Here is a 23,504-nt window from a genome sequence, read left to right as displayed (position 1 = left end):
CACTTTCCTTTTTCTCTCCATGAATTCTCACCCACCTGGAAACAGTGTGGGGTCTTTGAACCTGTTCTGGTTTGGGGACTGCCAAATTTGTCAAGAGTTCTTGCTTAGTTAAACTCTGTTACATTTAATTTATCTAAGGTTTTTCTTTTAACAATGAAATACTTCGGCCAAATTAAATTTACAATAGTTTAATTGAGCAATGAATGATTCATGAATTGTACAGCCCCAGAGTCACAGCATATTCAGAGATACTCCAGAGGTGCCTCATCATCAGAACAAATTTAGAGATATAAAAAGTAAAGTGACGTATAGAAATCGGGAGTGAGGTACAGAAACAGCTGGATTGGTTACAGGTTGCTGTTTGCCTTATTTGAACACGGTTTGAACACTCAGCAGTGTATGCATGGTTGAAGTACGGCTGCTGGGATTGACCAGGATTGTTACAGGTGCACACTTCTAAGTTGGGGTTTCAATCTTGTCTACCTATTAAGTTGGGTTACGGTTCATCCACAAGGACTCAAATATAGAAGTACAGAGCCCTTCTCAGGCCATATTTACTTCACTTTATCACTATTCAGCCACAAAACAGAATGAAATCCTGTCATTCATGTCATCATGGATGGAACTGGAGAACATTATGTAAAGTGAACTAAGCTGAGAACAGAAAGTTAAACACCGCATGTTCTTACTCCTATATGGAAGCTTAAAAAACAGTGGATCTAATTGAAGTAACAAGCACAACAGAGGATTCTAGAGGCTGGGAAGGCTAGGAGAAGGGGGCATAGGGAGCCATGTTTTAAAGCACACAAAATCACAGTCACACAGGAGGAAGGAGTCCTAGTGATCTATGCCACTGCAGGGTGACCAGGGTTAACAGTGGTGTAATATATAATAGTTTCAAATAGCTGGAAGGAGGATATTGAACATCCCCACCACAGGAAATGATAAATATTTGAGACAATGGATACGCTAATTACTCCGATCAGATAGCTGTACAATATATATGACAAAACTTCACTAGGTACCCTATGAATATATACAATTATTATTTTTCAGTTAATAAAATAAAATAATGAAAATAAAGGGAAAATGACACTCATTTGTATTGAGTACCTCTTGGAAAGCAAAGTCGTGCAGGAACAGGAAGGGGCACCAGTGCACCACGACCTCACCCTGTGTTCTCCCAGCACAGCCAGGGAGCAACTGGGTCTGGCTGACGATGAACTGAGCTGCAGACTTTCCCTGTTGGGTGCTGTTGAGTCCTGCAGTGTTGCGCACTGCAGAAGGGATCATGGGAATGCCTGTGCTGCCCTCCAGGGTCTCTGGCTGAGCTTGCATCCCGAACACTCTCCCTCACTGCCCTTTTTGGTCCTGGGGTCTGTGTAATTTGGGAAATATCCATTGGCTGCCTTGCTGGCTGAAAATACGAGGCCACGGGTGTCCTTTTAATCTGTGTTCCTGGAAATGGTTCCCTCATGTTTGTGGAATAAATAAATGAATGAACCAACACACCAAAGTGCAGGGAGGGAAGGACACAAGGGTCTAGATCTTTTCCTTTAAATTAATGGAATGAAACATTTCGTATATTGTTTTCTCTGTGTGTGTGTATGTGTGTGTATGATCACTTTTGTCCCCCAGACTGAAGTGCAGTGGCACACTCTGCTCCCTGCAACCTCCCCCTGCCTGGTTCAAGCGATTCTCCTGCCTCAGCCTCCCAAGTAGCTTGAGTTACTGGTGTGCATCACCATGCCTGGCTAATCTTTTCTTTGTATTTTTAATAGAGGCAGGGTTTCACCATGTCAGTCAGGCTGCTTTCAAACTCCTGACCTCAGGTGATCCACCTGCCTTGGCCTCCCAAAGTGCTAGGATTACAGGCATTAGCCACCTTGCCTGGCCAGTACATTGTTTTCATTTCAACCATTGAAAAACCATACTGAGTACAAGTAATACAGATACACGATTCTCATTCCATTGCTCATATCTGCCTAAAATTCTTCCTCCATTGTTATAACATCTGTTATCTAGGTCAGAAGCCAAGGAAATTTATGGCTAACTTAATCCTCTTGGCTCTGAACCCAAAATTCAGTGGAATATCTACTCCCAATAAAAACAAACATCACAAAACCTGACATTTTACCAAATAGAGTGAGTCCTACACTTTTACCCTCAGTGCTTAAATCAGTGTGTGTGTTGCATGTATGTGTATATATCACATCTGGGGGTGTGTGTGTGTGTATATATATATATATATACACACAATCATTTATATAATATAAAATATGCCTTTGGATATTTGGACTTTTAGCCTATAATACATCAGATGTGCTAGTAGGAAATTGGTAAGATGGTGATAGAACCAGACAAGAATGACTGCTAGCATAAAAAAATTCATGAAGGATACAAATAACATAAAACCACAGTGGTCTGAGGCACCTGATTGCAGAGGCTGGGTCCTGGCTAGGCCCTGAAGGCATCCAGCAGCCTTTTCATTGGGCATTGGTTGCGAGGGTGGCTTCCATGGATCTCTGTGTAGCAGCTGCAGTGCCCAGTTGAAATGCACGGAGGCTGGAGGGAGTGCTGGTTGCCTGATGATGCAGGGCCTGCTCTCCTCACAAAGGGGAGGCCAGTCATAGACTCAGGGCGGGGCCCACAGCATGGGGATCCTTTAGGGACAGGAACCCAGCTTTAGCCAAAGCTTAAAATCAATCATTTAAATTATCTAGAGAAAATTAAATTAGGTTCACAGTACTCAGATTAAGAAGGCAAAGGAGCGTGTAATATGATACAAATGTACTATACAAATATACAAATATATTACAACAAAATTATAATGTGAAATTATGAATTATCTAATAATATTTGCCACTTATTTGGGGCAGAATCTGGGACACCTGTCAATTTAACCAACCCTGTCTTGAGCATAGATGGAAAAACCCAATTAAAAGACCTCTTAGGGCCTACAAGCTTTATCTGAAAAGAAGTCATTTAACATTCTCTCAAAATTTTGACAAACTGTATTTGGGTTTTCAGGGCCTCAGTGAGGGTTTTCAGCCTCACTGGGAAGTCACACTGTTGAGTCATGATAGTCTCTGAAGTGGTAAAAGTGTAATTTTTGTAATATATGTAATATGTTACATATGTAAACTACTAAGCAACTTTCTGATTATATCAGCAACGTCATGATCTCCACCTTGCACCGCCAAAAGCTTCCTGAGGTGGGAGGCTGGGTTTCAGGTGTGGTCCGTGGGAGGGATTCTGCGAGCAGATCCTTAAGGAGGCTGGGGCCATAGAGAGAGGGTTGGGCCCTTTGAACTGCAGACACTGAAAGTGCTCTTTTGTCAATGAGGCCTACTATATAAAGATTTCCTGCCTGGGAATCCCAGGAGAGTCTAGTCAGACCTTCACATAGAAGCTTCCAGAAGGAAAGTAGAGCACATCTGAGCCATTCCCCCAACCAGTGTCCTTTTAGGGAGGCGGGAGTGCACGCCCAGACAGTGGAGGCCGTTGTGCCCATTTCCATAGGTGGGGAAAGCCCTGCCCAGAATCTCACTATCACTGGTGAAGAACCCAGTACCTGGAACCAGGCTGTGCTTCCACCATGCAGCCAACAGAGGGAGTCACTTGAAGTAGCCTGGCTGTGGCCTTCCCTCTTCAGGGCTGGAACACCCATCAGTGTCATCAGGGCACAGACAGCATTCTAATGAGCAGGAGCCACCTGATTCTCTAGGAGCCACAGTCAAAATGTTAGTAGGTCATTATTATAATTGTGGAGATTTATGAACTCTTTGAGTCTGGTTCAGCCCTGGCTACAGACTCTCCTGGCATAGGAAGGAAGAAAGGGCCCTCCTTTCTCATACCTTGATGATATTCCGAGGTGTCTGAGGGTCCCACAGCAAGGAGGCCAAAACAATGTACTCCCATCAGTCTGGGATCACAGTCCCTAAGATCAGAACCCTGCTTTTACCCAAGAAGACGATGGACAACAGGATGCAGTAGGAGAGAATGACTCCCAGGGACCAGCCTCCCTTAGACAACAGCTCCTAGTTTTGGTGCTTTCTTCCTGTCCAAAGACAGACTCTGCAAAATAACCCATTGAGTCCAGGCTTTTTATTCACATTTTACCTTGTTAGCACATTTCAAGACTTAAAGCACAGACAGCCCAGCATGAATGCCCACTTCTCCTCGAAGCCCTTCCTTTCCCCCACCGGGGGGATTCTCTTTTCCCCCTGGGGGGTCCATACCACTTCACACTTACCCTATGGAAACAATTATGCTCAGCCCTAAATTACAGCCATGTGTGTTTCATAGATGATCCAGTTCAGTCTCATAACCCTAGCATCTGTCACAGTTCCCGGAACACAGCGGCCATTCAATCGCTTTTGGTTGAATTCAGTTGAATTTCCTGTACCCACTATGGGATGTGTTTAACTTACACTCCCCTCCTTTGGTAACTTCAGTCTCAGAATTGGGTCTACTTCATGCCCTGTTATATAACTGGTACCTCAGTCCGCAGGAGGCACTAGACACCATAGTAACTTTTTGGATTGAAAAAGTACATGACTTCATACAACTCTGGACTGCTTTTCCTTTGAGGGAGTGTGAAGGGCTGACTACCAATTGCCCTGGGGGGGTCCCAATGCACACTCGCTGCTCCTAGCGACCCCGGCCCCTGTGCTCTCAGGAGGGAGCTAGTCCTTGGACTGAGACGTGCTCAGGGATACCCTCCCATCCTGCGTGTCACCTCCTTTGCTTACCCCAGTGCCTGGCTTGGTGTGGAGGAACGCAGGTCGGGCCTTCTCATCAGGCGCTGGTTCCAGGGGTGGCTTCTGTGGGTTTCTCTGCAGCAGCTGCAGCGCCCAGTTGAAATGTGCAGGAGGCTGGAGGGAGTGCTAGTTGCCTGGTGATGTAGGGCCTGCTGTCCCTCACAAAGGGGAGGCCAGTCATAGACTCAGGGCGGGGCCCAGAGCATCAGAACCCCTTAGGGACAGGGAAGTAGCTTTAGTCAAAGCTTAAAATCAATAAATTATCTAGAGAAGATTAAATTAAGATCACAGTACTCAGATTAAGAAGGCAAAGGAGCATGTAATATGATACAAATGTGCTATACAAATATACAAATATATTACAACAAAATTATAATGTGAAATTATGAATTATTTAACAATTTTTGACACTTATTTGGGGCAGAATCTGGGACACCTGTCAATTTAACCAACCCAGTCTTAAACTTGAGCATAGATGGAACAGTCCAATTAAAAGGCCTCTGAGGGCCTACATGCTTTATCTGAAAAGAAGTCATTTAACATTCTCTCAAAAATGTTGACAAACTGTATTTAAGCCAGGGCCTCAGTGAGGGTTTTCAGCCTCACTGGGAAGTCACACTGTTGAGTCATGATAGTCTCTGAAGTGGTAAAAGTGTAATTCTGCTAATAATATGTAAACTACCACGGAGCTTTCTGATTATATCAGCAACGTCATGATCTCCACCTTGTACCACCAAAAGCCCCGAGGTGGGAGGCTGGGTTTCAGGTGGTCCGTGGGAGGGATTCTGCGAGCAGATCCTTAACGAGGCGGGGGCCACAGAGGGAGGGTTGGGCCCTTTGAACTGCAGACACTGAAAGTGCTTTTTTGTCAGTGAGGCCTAGTACGTAAAGAGTCCGTGGCTGGGCATCCCAGGAGAGTGCGCTCAGACCTCCACATAGAAGCTTCCAGAAGGAAACTAGAGCACGTCTGAGCTATTCCCCCAACCAGTGTTCAGGAAGGGAGGGGGGAGTGCACGCCCAGACAGTGGAGGGCCTTGTGCCTGTTTCCATAGATAGGGAAAGCCCTACCCAGAATCTCACTATCACTGGTGAAGAACCCAGTACCAAGCTCAGAGGATGTAAACTCTGGGATCCTGGAGATTAAACAGAGTCATTGCCACATCATAGCCTACAACAGCAGACAATGTAGGTGAATGTCCCCTTTGTGTATGTCAGACTCCGTTACTGTGAAATGCCACTTGCTAAAAACTCCTGAGGTCAGAGTCCTCATCTGGAAGGAAAATACCACCCACCATTCAGTACTGAGCCACCATTTAACCCAATTGCATATGCACCTAGAACAAGGAAACACATATGGCATCTTCCACCATGCAGCCAACAGAGAGTCACTGAGAAGCCAGCACAGCTCTTCCCTCTTCAAGGGCTAGAACACAATGTCATCAGGGCACAGACAGCATTCTAATGAGCAGGAGCCACCTGATTCTCTAGGAGCCACAGTCAAAATGTTAGTAAGTCATTATTATAATTGTGGAGATTTATGAACTCTTTGAGTCCGGTTCAGCCCTGGCTACAGACTCTCCTGGCATAGGAAGGAAGAAAGGGCCCTCCTTTCCCATACCTTGATGATATTCCCGAGTGTACAGGGTCCCACAGCAAGGAAGTCGGCCAAAAACAATGTATTCCATCAGTGCAGGAATCCTGATCCCTAGATCAGGGCCCACTGCTTTCCCCAGAAGACTGATGGACAACAGGTTGCAGTAGTAAAGAATGACTCCCAGGGACCGGCAGCCTCCTTAGACAACAGCTCCTAGTTTTGGTGCTTTCTTCCGTCCAAGACAGGCTTTGCAAAAATAACTGGGAGTCCATGCTTTTTGTTCACATTTTTACCTTTTTAGCACATTCAATGCTTAAAGGACAGAGAGCCCCAGGGCAACTTTCTGTATGACCCGGGATCCAGCTGAAGTGTTAAACTATTTGATTCAACACTAGGAATTTCCACCAATAATGAACTGAAATGAGGAGAAAATATTTTGGAGTAAGGGACAGGGGCCCTTCTTAGGGCCCTAATTTTACAGATGCTGTAAAAGCACTTTTCCCCAAGGTAGAGAACCAAATAAACATCGGCCAATGAATAGGCAGTGCTGCTCTTTACCACTTACATGTGCAAAAGATAGAAAGACAACAGTACGTTTTTTATATAAAAAGAGCTATACTTTTAGAATTTCAAACATTAATTACAAAAGCATCTTCCTGCCTTACTCAGAATTCCTAGAGGCTCACCATACATAACCTGCATGTTGCCATGTCTCTTGAGCAAATACGCACCACAGCACTCCAGCCTAGGTGACAGAGTGAGACTTCGTCTTAAAAAAAAAAAAAATTGCAACTGCTTCCCTCTTATTGACCTTCCTTTCCCACCCCCCTTTCCTCTTTTCCCCAATACCCACTCTTTTCCCTTTAATTATTAAGGTCCCCAGACCCTCTTCAGGAGAAAAAGCGTAAGCCACGGCCTTTTCCTGTGGTTCTGTGTTCTTTTTCCTGGGTGTGTCCTTAACCTTGGCACTTAAACTTCTTAAATGATTGATATTTGCCTTCGCCAATTTCTTTGATTTACATTGTCTACCAGAGGCATCCAGTCTTTTGGCTTCCATGGGCCACATTGGAAGAATTGTCTTGGACTTCACATAAAATAAACACACTAATGACAACTGATGAGCTAAAAACAAAAAACAAAAATCGCAAATAAACTCATGATGTTTTAAGAAAGTTTACAAATTTGGGTTGGGTCACATTCAAAGCTCTCCTGGGTTACATGAGACCCGAGGGCTTGGTGGACAAGCTTGGTGCAGACATACAAAATATTCCACCTTATTGGGTAGGAACACGCAGTAGCTGCAGGCCTTGTGCAGGATTGTTCTAGGTCAGTGAAACCATTTGTGGAGACCAGTTGCCCTCAAGCACTTGGCCTGTAAATGGTCAACATCCTGCTGGTCACCTTTCCTGATGCATAGTTGACAGCTGTGGCTTACGGTTGATGTGGAATGTAGAATGTTTCTCACTCCAAGTACACATGAGACGGTCCCGTTTTTTAAGTTGGCCAACTTAAAAAACTTCTTACATAAATATTCTTTTGAATAAAAGTTTGTATTGCTTGAAACCAAGAGTAATTATTTTATTATCAAACCAGAGACCATGCACTATTTTTTTCTGTTAATTATCAGGAAAGTTCTTTTCAAGAAAGTCTCTTAAGGCACTGGAGGCCGATCACGCTCCATGTGCACGCTAGTCTCGGTGACACCCAGAGTAGCCTTATTTCCAACAAACCTGGGGTAGACTGAGCTGCTTGAAATGCAAAACGCCCATCACCAGTCGGGTTGGGAGAGCTGACTTTGCCTCTTTCGCCAGACGGGAGGGCGGGGCAGGTGTGTCTCTTCCCCTCACCGCGCATCCCAGCCTGTGGTGTGTGGAGGTTACAGGCCGGCATGCACTCAGGGCCTTACACCCATCCTCGGCCTTTGTTCGGCCTGTCACATCCCGCTTCCCGCTCACGTGTGACAACAGGAGCCCAGTGCTTCAGCCCACCCTCCTCAGCCTCAAAGGCCCCCAGAGCCCCTGAGTTTCTGCCGATGGAAGCCGCCTCTCCCAGGAAGCCCAGCACGAATGTCCCTCCTCCTCGGAGCCCTTCCTTTCCCCCACTGGGGTTCTCTTTTCCTCCGGGGGGTCCACACCACTTCACACTTACCCTATCGAAACAATTATGCTCGGCCCTGAATTACAGCCACGTGTGTTTCCCAGGTGATCCCGATCAGTCTCATAACCCCAGCATCTGTCACAGCTCCCAGAACATAGCGGCCATTCAGTCGACTTTGAATTCAGTTGAATTTCCTGTACCCACTATGAGATGCATTTAACTCACACTCCCCTCCTTTGGTAACTTCAGTCTCAGAATTGGGTCTACTTCATGCCCTCTTACATAACTGGCACCTCAGCCCGCAGGAGGCACTGATACCATAAATTAACTTTTTGGATTGAAAATTACCTGATCTCCCCATACAACTGACTGCTTTTCCTTTGAGGGAGTGTGAAGGGCTGACTACCAATTGCCCCGGGGGTCCCAATGCACACTCGCTGCTCCTAGCGACCCGGCCCCTGTGCTCTCAGGAAGGGGCTGGTCTTAGGATGGAGGCTGAGGACCACCCTCGCATTCTGCATGTCTCCTCCTAGGTTTACCCCGGCACCTGGGTTGGTGTGGAGGAACACAGGTCAGGCCTTCTCACTGGGTGCTGGTTCCGAAGGTGGCTTCTGTGGGTCTCTGTGCAGCAGCTGCCGCGCCCAACTGAAATGAGTGGGAGGCTGGAGGGAGCGCTGGTTGCCTGGTGATGCAGGGCCTGCTCTCCTCACAAAGGGGAGGCCAGTCATGAACTCAGGGCGGGGCCCAGAGTGTCAGGACCCCTTAGGGACAGGGACCCAGGCTTCATCACACCTTCCTTCCTCCAAGTTTCAGAGTTCTCGCTCCGCCCCAGCAGGCCTTTTGCCAGTCCCGATGCCTGAGGCCTCACAGGGCAATGCACAGGGGGCAGGCCTGGTGGGCTGCCTGGTGGGGAGGCGCGTGTTCTTCCTGGGGTCTCCTGTCACTTTACCCACATAGAATCTTAAAATATTTTATTTCTACAAAAAGCAGTTGAGTTTCCAAAATGAATGTGTATCTTTTTGTTTAAGCCAGATTTGCACCAGAGATCCCAGTTGGACCCCTCCTTCCAGCTCCCACCATGTGCCTGCTACCCCTGCAGTTCAGCACTACAGGAACTGGAGAGGCCTTCCCTGCATCTCAGAGCCATAGACTCTCTACCCTCAGGCTGTGTCAGCTCTGGCAAGTGGCTGCCTCTGTGGATGACATTCGAATGTTTTATTGCCATCTATTCAATTACAGGCATCGCCATCATCTTCCAGAAACAATCAGTTGCTTCACGTAACTCTATAAAACTGCACAACAAGCCACTGAAGAGGTTGCCCAAGTTCTGTCAAGCACAGGGAAACATGGCTAATTTCCTTATCCGCAAAGGCAAAGGGATCACGAGGTCAGGGGATCGAGACCATCCTGGCTAGCACTGCGAAACTCCGTCTCTACTAAAAATACAAAAAATTAGCTGGACATGGTGGTGGGTGCCTGTGCTCCCAGCTACTCGGGAGGCTGAGGCAGGAGAATAGCGTGAACCCGGGAGGCGGAGCTTGCAGTGAGCCGAGATCAGGCCACTGCACTCCAGCCTGGGTGACAGAGCGAGACCCTGTCTCAAAAAAAAAAAGTAATTCATAATACATAATCTGAAAGGCATTTTTCTTTTTCCATTTGACATGTTCATGAACGGTTAATTATTTATTGTTTTCCGTTTTGTTTTCCGTATTGTTTACTATGTAAGGGTAAATTTTCTAAAAATGAAGTGAAATGAGGTTCTTCTACCAGGACTGTCTTCCTGAGCATCGTGTGAGGAAAGGTGGGTGGGTGCGGTTAGTTTTTTATTTTTTTTTTGGAGATGGAGTCTCACTCTGTCACCCAGGCTGGAGTGCAGTGGCTCGATCTCCACTCACTGCAAGCTCTGCCCCCTGGGTTCACACCCTTCTCCTGCCTCAGCCTCCCGTAGACTACAGGCTCGCCACCATGCCTGGCTAGTTTTTTGTACTTTTTAGTAGAGACGGGTTTCACTGTGTTAACCAGGATGTTCTTGATCCTGACTCCTCGTGATCCCACTCGCCTCAGCCTCCCAAAGTGCTGGGATTACAGGCGTGAGCCACCGCGCCTGGCCGGGTGGGGTTATTTTATCCGGGCTTCCTGCACTCCCAGGGAAGGCAGTCCTGGCACAAGCAAGAGCCCCTGGGCTCGGATCACTGGTGTGTGGATTTGTAAATCCCAAGCGCTCACTCAGCCATGCTTCGCTCTGTCCCTTCCACTGAGACGTTGCACCTGCACCTCCGAGACTTCATGCTAACCTCCGCTTTGGGAATCTGGCAGAAGAAGGGCAAAAGCTGTCCAGACGAGAGGAGACTGCTAAGGGCACTGTGGCAAGAAAGATATGCAGTGTGCATTTTTTATAAAATGTATTTTTTCGAAGTGAGCACTAGAGCAAACACATTTCAAACCATTTGTGGTTCCTTTGATTATTTCCTGATTTCACATGGGGCTTCAGTTTCTTCCTTATACCCCAAGTCCTGGCTAACCCGCCCACCCCAATTTTAAGCCCTCACCAGACTGACCACACAGATTTTGGATTTGATTCTTAGAGACTCCAACCCAGAGGGAGCCCTGCATCCCACCACAGGGTTGGTCCAGCGCCTCTCCCGCCTGGCTTCAGGCTGCAGTCAATGTGCTTGGGGATCATAAATGTTCTGTTGTGTGGACTCACAAATGCCCATCTATAATGGCACATACAAATCTCTCCCCAGCCTCCCACTCTTGGCACCAGGACACACTTATTTTACATGCCTTCCTGATGGGATCAAGAGGAGGATAGATTTATTATGATGTTTACATCTATAATTTTGGCAAAGTGCAAGAAAACTCTGAACCAATACATAGAATTTTCTCCGTTTTATGACACCCCATCCTATCCTTCAACTGAGCACTAAGACTTGCATCCCAGGTGGTTGATGGAAGAAAAACCACTGAGAGAGAAAGACTAAAAAACAGCATGACTTAAGGGAACTCGGGGGGTCTTCTGTGCCTCCCAAAGATCTTCCCAACCCGGTGGCCGAACCCTAGACTTTTTTCCAGTTAGCATTCCCCAAGAACCCTACAAGGAGCATAGTACCTGGTTCACTGGGGAGGACAGTAAATATTAACTGAGAAGGGACTTTTATTACCATCTTTACTTCAGTACTGTTTGAAGGACTATAATGAACATGATACTTTTGTAATAAATGTTAATCAAGACAGAGATACATTGAATTAAGTGCATAAACCAAGCCTCCCGTTTTGGAAGCTGTTGCCTTGGGGGAAGTGGCGAGGGGTCCCCAGGGTCTCGGCTGGTAACCCTGGTGTTCTATGACTTGGTCTGGGTGCTGGTTACATAAGTGTGTTCTGTGTAAAATGCTTCAATCTCTACATGTGCACAGTAGTGCCCCCCTAATTCATGGTTTTGCTTTCTGTGGTCTGAATATAGGTGAGTGCAGCACAATAAGATACGATAAGGCTGAGAGAGACCACAGTCACTTAACTCTTCTCACAGTATGTTATAATTGTTCCATTTTATTATTAGTTTTATTGTTAACCTCTTACTATGCCTAGTTTTTAAATTTTTTATTATTTATTTTTTATTTTACTTTAAGTTCTGGGATATATGTACTGAACATGCAGGTTTGTTACATAGCTATACATGTGCCATGGTGGTTTGCTGCACCTATCAACCCGTCATCTAGGTTTGAAGCCCCGCATGCATTAGGTATGTGTTCTAATGCTCTCCCTCCCCTTTCCCCCTACTCCCAGTCAGGCCCTAGTGTGTGATGTTCCCCTCCCTGTGTCCATATGTTCTCATTGTTCAGCTCCTACTTATGAGTAAGAACATGCAGTATTTGGTTTTCTATTCCTGTGTTAGTTTGCTAAGGATGATGGTTTCTGAAGGGGTGGCCTGCTCCTCCACACCTGTGAGTATATCTTGTCAGGTGGGATGAGAGACTGAGAAAAGAAATAAGACACAGAGACAAAGCATAGAGAAACAACAGTGGGCCCAGGAGACCGGCACCGGCACCAGTCTCTGAATTCCCTCAGTTTTTATCGGTTACTATTTTCACTATCTCAGCAACAGGAATGCAGTAGGAGAGCAGGGTGATAATAGGGAGAAGGTCAGCAAAAAAAACCCAAAAAAACAAAAAAACATGTGAGCAAAGGAAACTGTGTCACAAATAAGTTCAAGGGGAGGTACTATTCCTGGATGTGCACGTAGGCCAAATTTATGCTTCTCTCCACCCAAACATCTCAGGGTAGTAAAGAATAACAGAGCAACATTGTCACCAGCATATCTCGCCTCCAGCCACAGGGTGGTTTTCTCCTATCTCAGAATAAAATGAATGTACAATCGGGTTTTATACGGAGACATTCGTTCCCAGGGGCATGCAGGAGACAGAGGCCTTCCTCTTATCTCAACCTCAAGAGGCTTTCCTCTTTTACTAATCCTCCTCAGCACAGACCCTTCCTGGGTGTCGGGCCCACGAGGTCATATCTCAGGCTGTCTCAGTGGGGAGAAACCTTGGACAATACCCGGCTTTCCTGGGCAGAGGTCCCTGCGGCTCTCTGCAGTGCATTGTGCCCCTGATTAATCTAGAATGGAAAATGGCAATGACTTTTACCAAGCATACTGCCTGTAAACATATTGTTAACAAAGCACATCCCGCACAGCCCTAGATCCCTTAAACCTTGATTCCATACAACACATGTTTCTGTGAGCACAAGTTTGGGGCTAAAGTTACAGATTAACAGTATCTCAAGGCAAAACAACTATTCAAGGTACAGATCAAAATGGAGTACCTTATGTCTTCCTTTTCTACATAGTCACAGTAACAGTATGGTCTCTCTTTCTTTTCCCCACAGTTTCCAACTTCATTCATGTCCCCGCAAAGGACATTAACTCATTCTTTTTTATGGCTGCATAGTATTCCATGGTGTATATGTGCCAAATTTTCTTTATCTGGTCTATAATTGATGGACATTTGGGTTGGTCCCAAGTCTTTGCTATTGTAAATAGTGCTGCAATAAACATTAAGGACTAACTACCAGGTGCCCCCAGGGGTCCCAATGCATACCACTGCTCCTAGTGACCCCAGTCCCTGTGCTTTTTGGAAGGGGCTGGTCCTGGGACAGAGGCATGCATGGGGCCACTCTCTCATCTTTGGCTTGAGTTCTCCATGCAATTCCAGGTTATCAGACATAGAAAGGCTTGGTGATGGGCCTTTGTGTGCATGTGTGCCTGTGCCTTTACAGTAGAATAATTTATAATTTTGTGGGTATATACCCAGTAACCCATTGCTGGGTCAAATGATATTTCTGTTTCTGGATCCTTAAGGAATCTCTACACTGTCTTCCACAGTGGTTGAATTAATTTACACTCTCACCAATAGTGTAAAAATGTTCCTATTTATCTGCATCCTTGCCAGGATCTGTTGTTTCCAGACATTTTAATGATCACCATTCCAACTGGCAATGGTAAATGAAATATCTCATTGTGGTTTTGATTTGCATTTCTCTAATGACCAGTGATGATGAGGTTTTTTTCATGTTTCTTGACCGCATAAATGTCTTCTTTTGAGAAGTGTCTGTTCATATCCTTCACCTACTTTCTGATGGGGTTGTTTTTTTCTTGTAAATTTGTTTATGTTCCTTGTAGATACTTGATATTAGACCTTTGTCAGATGGATAGATTGCAAAAGTTTTCTAGTATTCTGTAGGTTGCCTGTTCACTCTGATGATAGCTTCTTTTGCTGAGCAGAAGCTCTTCAGTTTGATTAGATCCCATTTGTCAATTCTGGCTTTTGTTGCAATTGCTTTTGGTGTTTTCGTCATAAAGTCTTTGCCCATGCCTATGTCCTGAATTGTATTGCCTAGGTTTTCTTCTAGGGTTTTTATTCTTTTGGGTTTTACATTTAAGTCTTTATTTCATCTTGAGTTAATTTTTGTATATGGTGTAAGGAAGGGGTCCGGTTTCTGTTTTCTGCATATGGCTAGCCAGTTTTCCCAGCACCATTTATTAAATAGAGAATCCTTTCCACATTGCTTGTTTTGGGCAGGTTTGTCAAAGATCAGATGGTTATGGATGTGTGATGTTATTTCTGAGGCCTCCGTTCCATTCCATTGGTCTCTTTATCTGTTTTGGTACCAGTATCATGCTGTTTTGGTTACTGTAGCCTTGTAGTATAGTTTGAAGTCAGGTAGCGTGATGCCTCCCGCTTTGTTCCTTTTGCTTAGGATCGTCTTGGCCATACGGGCTCTTTTTTGGTTCCATGTGAAATTTAAAGTAGTTGTTTTTAGTTCTGTGAAGAAAGTCAATGGTAGCTTGATGGGAATAGCCTTGAACCTATAAATTACTTTGTGCAGTATGACCATTTTCACAATATTGATTTTTCCTGTCCATGAGCATGGAATTTTTTTCCATTTGTTTGTGTCCTCTCTTATTTCTTTGAACAATGGTTTGTAGTTCTCCTTGAAGAGGTCCTTCACATCCCTTGTAAGTTGTATTCCTAGGTGTTTTATTTTCTTCACAGCGATTTTGAATGGGAGTTCACTTGTGATTTGGCTCTCTGCTTGTCTATAATTGGTGTGTAGGAATGCTTGTGACTTTTACACATTGATTTTGTATCCTGAGGCTTTGCTGAAGTTGTTTATCAGCTTAAGAAGTTTTCGGGCTGAGACAATGGGGTTTTCTAAATAAACAATCATGCCATCTGCAAACAGAGACAATTCAACTTCCTCTCTTCCTATTCGAATACACTTTATTTATTTATTTTTATTTTATTTTATTTTTTTTAAACTCACTATTTATTTATTTTTTTTAAATTTATTTATTATTATTATACTTTAAGTTGTAGGGTACATGTGCATAACGTGCAGGTTTGTTACATATGTATACTTGTGCCATGTTGGTGTGCTGCACCCATCAACTCGTCATTTACATCAGGTATAACTCCCAATGCAATCCCTCCCCCATCCCCCCTCCCCATGATAGGCCCCGGTGTGTGATGTTCCCCTTCCTGAGTCCAAGTGAACTCATTGTTCAGTTCCCACCTATGAGTGAGAACATGCGGTGTTTGGTTTTCTGTTCCTGTGATAGTTTGCTAAGAATGATGGTTTCCAGCTGCATCCATGTCCCTACAAAGGACACAAACTCATCCTTTTTTATGGCTGCATAGTATTCCATGGTGTATATGTGCCACATTTTCTTAATCCAATCTGTCACTGATGGACATTTGGGTTATTTCTCTTGTCTGATTGCTCTAGCCAGAACTTCCAATACTATGTTGAATAAGAGTGGTGAGAGAGGGCATCATTGTCTTGTGCCAGTTTTCAAAGGGAATGCTTCCAGCTTTGGCCCATTCACTATGATATTGGCTATGGCTTTGTTATAAATAGCTCTTATTATTTTGAGATATGTTCTATCACTACCTATTTTATTAAGAATTTTTAGCATGAAGGGGTGTTGAATTTCATCAAAGGTCTTTTCTGCATCCATTGAGATAATCATGTGGTTTTTGTCATTGGTTCTGTTTATGTGATGGATTACGTTTATTGATTTGCATATATTAAACCAGCCTTGTTTCCCAGCAATGAAGCTCACTTGATCATGGTGAATAAGTTTTTGATATGCTACTGGATTCAGTTTGCTCAGTATTTTACTGAGGATTTTCGCATCCATGTTCATTAGGGATATTGGCCTGAAATTTTCTTTTTTTGTTGTGTCTCTGCCAGCTTTTGGAATCAGGATGATGCTGGCCTAATAAAATGAGTTAGAGAGAAGTCCCTCTTTTTTTTATTGTTTGGAATAGTTTCAGAAGGAATGGTACCAGTTCCTCTTTGTACCTCTGGTAGAATTTGGCAGTGAGTCTGTCTAGTCCTGGGCTTTTTTTGGTTGTTAGGCTATTAATTACTGCCTCATTTTCAGAACTTTTTATTCATCTATTTATAGATTCAAATTCTTCCTGGTTTAGCCTTGGGAGGATGTATGTGTCCAGGAATTTATCCATTTCTTCTAGATTTTCTAGTTCATTTGTGTAGAGGTGTTTATAATATTATCTAATGGTAGTTTGTATTTCTGTGGGATCAGTGGTGATATCCCCTTTGATGTTTTTTATTGTGTCCATTTCATTCGTCTCTCTTTTCTTCTTTCCCAGTCTGGCTAGTGGTCTGTCTATTTTGTTAATCATTTCAAAAAACCAGCTCTTGGATTCATTGATTTTTTGAAGGGTTTTTCTTGTCTCTCTCTCCCCTGCACTTCTGTGCTAATCTCAGTTATTTCTTGTCTCCTGCTAGATTTTGAATTTTTTGCTCTTGCTTCTCTAGTTCTTTTAATTGTGATGTTAGAGTGTCAATTTTAGATCCTTCTTGCTTTCTGATGTGGGCATTTAGTATTATACGTTTTTCTCAGAATCTCTGTGTCCCAGAGATTCTGGTACATTGTCTCTTTGTTCTCATTTGTTTCAAAGAACTTTGTTATTTCTGCCTTAATTTCATTATTTACCCAGTAGTCATTTAGGAGCACGTTGTTCGATTTCCATGTAGTTGTGAGATTTTGAGTGAGTTTCTTAATCCTGAGTTCTAATTTGATTGCACTGTAGTCTGAGAGGCTGTTTGCTCTAATTTCAGTTCTTTTGCATTTGCTAAAGAGTGTTTTACTTCCAATTATGCAGTCGATTTTAGAATAAGTGCTATGTGGTGCTGAGAAGAATGTATATTCTGTTGATTTGGGGTGGAGAGTTCTATAGATGTCTATTAAGTCTGCTTCATTCAGAGCTGAGTTCAAGTCCTGAATATCCTTGTTAATTTTCTGTCTCGTTGATCTGCCTGATGTTGACAATGAGGTGTTAAAGTTTCCCACTATTATTGTTCGGGAGTCTATGTCTCTTTGTACTTGTTTTATGAATCTGGGTGCCCCGTATTGGGTGCATATATATTTATGATAGTTAGCTCTTCTTGTTGCATTGATTCCTTTACCTTATTGCATTGATCCTTTTACCATTATGTAATGCCCTTCTTTGTCTTTTTTGATCTTTGTTAGTTTAAAGTCTGTTTTATCAGAGACCAGGATTGCAACCCTGCTTTTTTTTGCTTTCCATTGGCTTGGTAAATATTTCTCCATCCCTTTATTATCTCACATGTCTTTGCATGTGAGATGTGTCTCCTAAATACAGCACACTGATGGGTCTTGACTCTGTATCCAATTTGCCAGTCTGTGTCTTTTAATTGGGGCATTTAGCCCATTTACATTTAAGGTTAATATTGTTATGTGTGAATTTGATCCTGTCATCGTGCTGCTAGTTGGTTATTTTGCACACTAGTTGATGCAATTTCTTCATGGTGTCGTTGGTCCTTATATTTTGGTGTGTTTTTTGCAGTGGCTGCTAATGGTTTTTTTCTTTTTATATTTAGTGCTTCCTTCAGGAGCTCTTGTAAGACAGGCCTAGTGGTGACAAAATCCCTCAGCATTTGCTTGTGTGTAAAGGATTTTATTCATTGTGAAACTTAGTTTGGCTGGATATGAAATTCTGGATTGAAAATGCTTTTCTTTAAGAATGTTGAATATTGGCCCCCACTCTTTTCTGGGTTGTATGGTTTCTGCAGAGACATCCACTGTTAGTCTGATGAGCTTCCCTTTGCATATAACCTGACTTTTTTCTCTGGCTGCCCTTAACAGTTTTTCCTTTGTTTCAAATTTGGAGAATCTGACAATCGTGTGTTTTGTTGTTGCTCTTCTCGAGGAGTATCTTAGTTGTGTTTTTAGTATTTTCTGAATGTGAATGTTGGCCTGTCTTGTTAGGTTGGGGAAGTTCTCCTGGAGAATATCTTGAAGTATGTTTTCCAACTTGGTTCCATTTTCCCCATCACTTTCAGGGACCCCAATTAGTTGTAGGTTTGATCTTTTCACATAGTCTGATATTTCTTGGGGCTTTGTTTGTTCCTTTTCATTATTTTCTCTAATCTTATCTTCTGGCCTTATTTTATTAAGTTGATCTTCGATCTCTGATATCCTTTCTTCTGCTTGATCAATTCAGCTATTGATACTTGTGTACGCTTCACGAAGTTCTTGTGCTGTGTTTTTCAGCTCCATCAGGTCATTTATGTTCCTCTCTAACCTGGTTATTTTAATTAGCAGTTCCTGTAACCTTTTGTGAAGGTTCTTGGTTTCCTTGCATTGGGATAGAACATGATCCTTTAGCTCAGAGGAGTTTGTTATTACCCACCTACTGAAGCCTACTTCTGTCAATTCATCAAACTCATTCTCTGTCCAATTTTGTGCCCTTGCTGAAGAGGAGGTGTGACCATTGGGAGAAGAAGAGAGGCATTCTGCATTTTGGAATTTTTGACATTTTTGTTCTGTTTTTTTCCTCATCTTTATGGATTTATCTACCTTTGATCTTTGAGGCTCATGACTTTTGGATGGGGTTTTTCTGTTGATGTTGTTGTTGCACTTTCTGTTTGTTAGTTTTTCTTCTAACAGTCAGGCTCCTCTTCTGCAGGTCTGCTGGAGTTTGCTAGAGGCCCACTCCAGTCTCTCTTTGCCTGGGTATCACCAGCAGAGGCTGCAGAACAGCAAAGATTGCTGCCTGATCCTTCCTCTGGAAGCTTCATCCCAGAGGGGCACCGGCCTGATGCCAGCCAGAGCTCTCCTGCATGAGGTGTCTGTCAACCACTGTTGGGAGGTCTCTCCCAGCCAGGAGGCATGAGGGTCAGGAACCCACTTGAGGAGGCAGTCTGTCCCTTAGCAGAGCTTGAACACTGTGCTTTGAGAACCTCCTTGTCAGGATCCGCTGCTTTCTTCTGAGCCAGCAGGCAGGAACGTTTAAGTCCGCTGAAGCCATGCCCACAGCCGCCTCTTCTTCCAGTTGCTCTGTCCCAGGGAAATGGGAGTTTTATCTATAAAGCCCTGACTGGGACTGCTGCCTTTCTTTCAGAGATGCCCTGCCCAGTGAAGAGGAACCTAGAGAGGCAGTCTGGCCACAGCCTCTTTGCCACACTGCGTTGAGTTTTGCCCAGTCCTTAGTACTGTGAGGGGAAAAACTACCTACTGAAGCCTCAGTAATGGCGGATGCCCCTCCCCCCACCAAGCTCCAGTGCCCCAGGTCGACTTCAGATTGCTGTGCTGGCAGCGAGAATTTCAAGCCAGTGCTTCTCAGCTTGCTGTGGGGGTGGGACCTGCTGAGCGAGACTGCTTGGCTCCCTGGCTTCGGCCCCCTTTCCAGGGGAGTTAACAGTTCTATCTCGCTGTGGTTCCAGTCACCACTGAGGTATGAAAAAAAAACCTTCTGCAGCTAGCCCAGTGTCTGCCTGAACGGCTGCCCATTTTTGTGCTTGGAACCCAGGGCTCTGGTGGTATAGACACACGAGGGAGTCTCCTGGCCTGCAGATTACAAAAGTCATGAGAGAAGCATAGTATCTGGGCCAGTAGCACAGTCCCTCACGGCTTCCCTTGGCTGGGAAAGGGAGGCCCCCTACTCCTTGCACTTCCCAGGTGACGTGATACCCCACCGTGTTTCTGCTCGCCCTCTGTGGGCTACATCCACTGCCTAACCAGCCCCAGTGAGATGAACAGGGTACCTAAGTTGGAAATGCAGAAATCACCCACCTTCTGCGTTGGTCTCACTGGGAGCTGCAGACCAGAGCTGTTCCTATTCGGCCATCTTGCCAGATCTATCCTGCCTAGTTTTTAAACTAAACTTTGTCATAGGCGTGCATGCCTGAGAAATGCCATAGTGCACGCAGGGTTTGGTACTTTCTGTGGTTTCAGGCATTTTACTGAGGGTCTTGGACTGTGTCCCTGAAGGATAAGGGGCGGTATAATTGTGCATTTTCTGTATCAGTGTTATAATTCAATAACAAGTTTCAAAACTGAAGTGCACGCATGGCAGGTGAAGAACATTTGGAGTTATTACTATTAACTAGCGTATTAGTAGAAAAGTATCTTGGCCAGCAGTTATGAAACAGATTCCAGTCCCGTGTCTTCCACTAGCCAGCTGTGTGACCCAAACAAGCCACTAACCTGCATGAATATTCTAGTGTTCCTCGTCAATATCACGTAAGTAATTTGAACTACAATTAGTGTAATGCCCGGTCCTTCCCAATCCCCAAATCTCTCCCTGGGTCAGGACCTCCACATTGCACTCCAGCTGCTGCCTCCTTTCTGGGAAACCCTCCAGGAGGGGCTGGGCATGCTCACCAGCTGCACTTTTTCTCTGGTCTCTTTAGGCCACTCGATTCAGGTCTTCATCCCCAAAAACTCCATTGAGCTGCTCTGGCCGTGGATGCCAGTGACATGATCCCTGCTAGACCCATGATTCACCCTCAGTTCATGTCTAAGCAGACACGCCAGCAGCAACTGATGCTGTCGCCAAGTCAGTCTTTCTGGGATCACCTCTATCTGGGCCCTGGGCTGGCACGAACTCTTAGGTCTTCACTTACCTCACTGGTTGTGTTTCTGGCTCCTCCCCGTCTTCCTGACCTCTAAAGATGGGAAGGACGGAGGATTCCGATGTCCACGCTTTGCTCTCCTCCATCCTCACTCATCACAGCTTGTCTCTTGACTTCCAGTTTCCTATCTCTCCAGATGGAATCTCCAATAGATTCCAGTCCTATAGATCTAACTGCCCCTCAGTAAAACTACCTGACTGTCTGCTCACATGCAGAAATTAACTTTCCCAGCCCCAAACCTTGATTTCTTTACCCCACAAACCTGTTCCTCTCCCAGGCTTCCTCAGTCTGAGTAAACGACTTCCTCATTCTTCCAGGTCTTTGTTAGGGCAAAGGCCTGGAGCTTTCCTTGGCTGTCTTTCTCTACACTGGCGTCTCCCTAGACTTTACCTTTAAAGAACATCCAAAATCTGACCACTTCTCAGCACCTCCCCTGCCACCATGACCACCTTGGTGTGAGCTGATGTTATTTCTTGCTGGGGTGATTTGACAGCTTCTTAACTCAGCCTTTTTGTCTTACTCCTGGGCTGATGGTGTCTTCTCTATCTTGTAGCTAGAATGATCTTTTTATAAAGAAGTCACTTCATGCCACTCCTCTGATTAAGGCCTTCTAGTGGGTTCTGTACTGGGCTCAACAGTGTCCCCCAAAATTCATATCTTCCCAGAACCTCGGGGTGTGACCTTTGGAAATGGGGTTGTTGCAGATGTGGTTAATCCAATACGACTGGAGTCCTTCTGTGGACTCCAGTGACATGAAGTTCCTGTTCTTAGAGGAACTAGACACAGAGACATAGAGAGGAGGAGGCTGAGCAAAGTCACTCAGGGGACTGAGGGGAAGAGGCCTTGTGGAGATGGCGGCAGAGATTGGAGGGGTCCATCTACAGGCCAAGGAACACTGGGGATGGCTCGCAGCTCCGGAAGCTGCAGAACCAAGAAGGATGCTCCCTAAGGGTTTCAGAAAGGCCTGGCCCTACTGCCATCTTGACAGACTTCTGGCCTCCAAACTGTGGGAAAATGAATGAATTCCTGCTGTTTTTGCCACCCAACTGTGTGGTGCTTTATTATGACATCCTGGGAAACGAATATGGGTTCCCATGTGGCTCAGAATAAAGCTTAAGGGCCTTACCTTGGTGCTGGGCCCTGTGCGATCTGGGCCCCTCCGTGGGCCTCCTCTCCGACCCCAGCTCCGCTTTACCTCCCTGGCTTTCCTGCTGGGCGCTCCAGCCTCTCCCACCAGCTTGTCAGAGGAAGTGGCGTTTCCGCCCTGCACACAGCTGCGCCGTGCCTGTCCTCACACCCTCGCCCTATTCCGTTGCTCTTCCTGCCTCTGGCCACCCACAAACTGATTTTACATTTTTTCTGTAGAATAGAAACTTACTGAGAACAAAACATTGCTGTTTAATGCCTGCTTCATTGACTATATGCAAGTCAATATGTGGCACTTAGCAAATGCTTGATATTAAGTAATACTTGTTGGATGAATGAATAAATATCCTAATTTGCTTATTAGATAATTTTCTTGTGTGAGGAGAATGAGACCTGCTTGGAATTTGTCAGGGTTAAGGATGGAAGTTGAACAGACAGTGATGAGGCTCAGGAAAGTTGCTGCAAGAACAGAAATCACAATTGCCTCTCTGCACCCGCAGGTGGAGGGAGGAGTGAGGGGAGGCCCAAGGGGCTGGCCTGGTGGGAAGGCCTGGGAAGGAGGGATGAGGGCTGCAGTGGGGCTTCTTCCCCGCTTGAGGCCAAGTGAGATCCATGGCTCCCTACAGAGTGTGATAAAGCCCGACCTGCTTCTCTTCAGGGCCGCTGTACCTCGAGCGGAGTGTGTGGATCCGCGCAGCTCATCGATGTGCCCACAACACACTGGTGCCCACGGGCACACTTCCAAGTGGAACAGGTAAAACCCTCTGGGTTGCCGGGTTGTATTTTCAAAGGCCCACTCCCTGTCATTGGTGGCCTGTGGTGGCCGTGGCTGGAGATGAAGCAAAAGCCGCACTGCCAGCAGTGGAAGGGAAAGAAGCATTCCCTGAGGAAGGAGGCTCCTAAGGCCCACAATGCTGTCAGGACAGGCAGACGAGTACAGCCATGGGAGATAAATAACTTGCTTCTATGCCTGGTGTGAGACTTACCTTCCAAACAGACTGGTGGAACGCCTCTGCAGATTTTTTGTTTTGTCTTATTTTGCAAACAGAAATGACCAGACTGAGTCAGAGGATTCAGACCAGGATCCCATGTCAGGAGAGGACTAAGGAAAGTGAGTCAGGGACTGTGGCGTCCCTTGCATTGGGGAGCTCTATGACTCAAGGAAAGGGAGGGAGTCAGGACCTTGTGGGAGGGACCTTTATGCTGGGAGTCAGATGGGCCTCCCGACAAGGATGATGAGCCAGCAGGCCAGGCCGGAGGGAGCAGGGAGTGGGACATTTGCAACGTGGGTAGGATCGGGGCTTTACAGTCACCAGGGGAATCCCACGGCAGCGTCTGTCTTCCCCAACAGGGACTGTTCTCTGCACATGCACGTTCCTTGAGGCCACGGTGACAGCCCCTGTCCACCAGGGCACCACGTCCCTGGCTACTGCTCC

At 45.3% G+C, this 23,504-nt stretch overlaps 1 protein-coding gene across 1 annotated transcript in view; it reads right to left on the bottom strand.

The window, feature by feature from the left end:
• Positions 1-9,125, bottom strand: part of TTLL2 (tubulin tyrosine ligase like 2) — a 110,539-nt gene extending 101,414 nt beyond the window's left edge. The window contains exon 1 of the mRNA XM_031667566.1: positions 8,994-9,125. The gene's annotated coding sequence lies outside the window, so the exon portion shown is untranslated. The remainder of the gene's footprint in view (positions 1-8,993) is intronic.
• Between the last annotated feature and the right edge of the window lie 14,379 nt (positions 9,126-23,504).

This window comes from Papio anubis, chromosome 6 (genome assembly GCF_008728515.1).
Source record: "Papio anubis isolate 15944 chromosome 6, Panubis1.0, whole genome shotgun sequence".
In the NCBI taxonomy this organism is placed as follows: Eukaryota; Metazoa; Chordata; class Mammalia; order Primates; family Cercopithecidae; genus Papio; species Papio anubis.
This window is presented reverse-complemented; position numbering and strand designations above follow the sequence as displayed.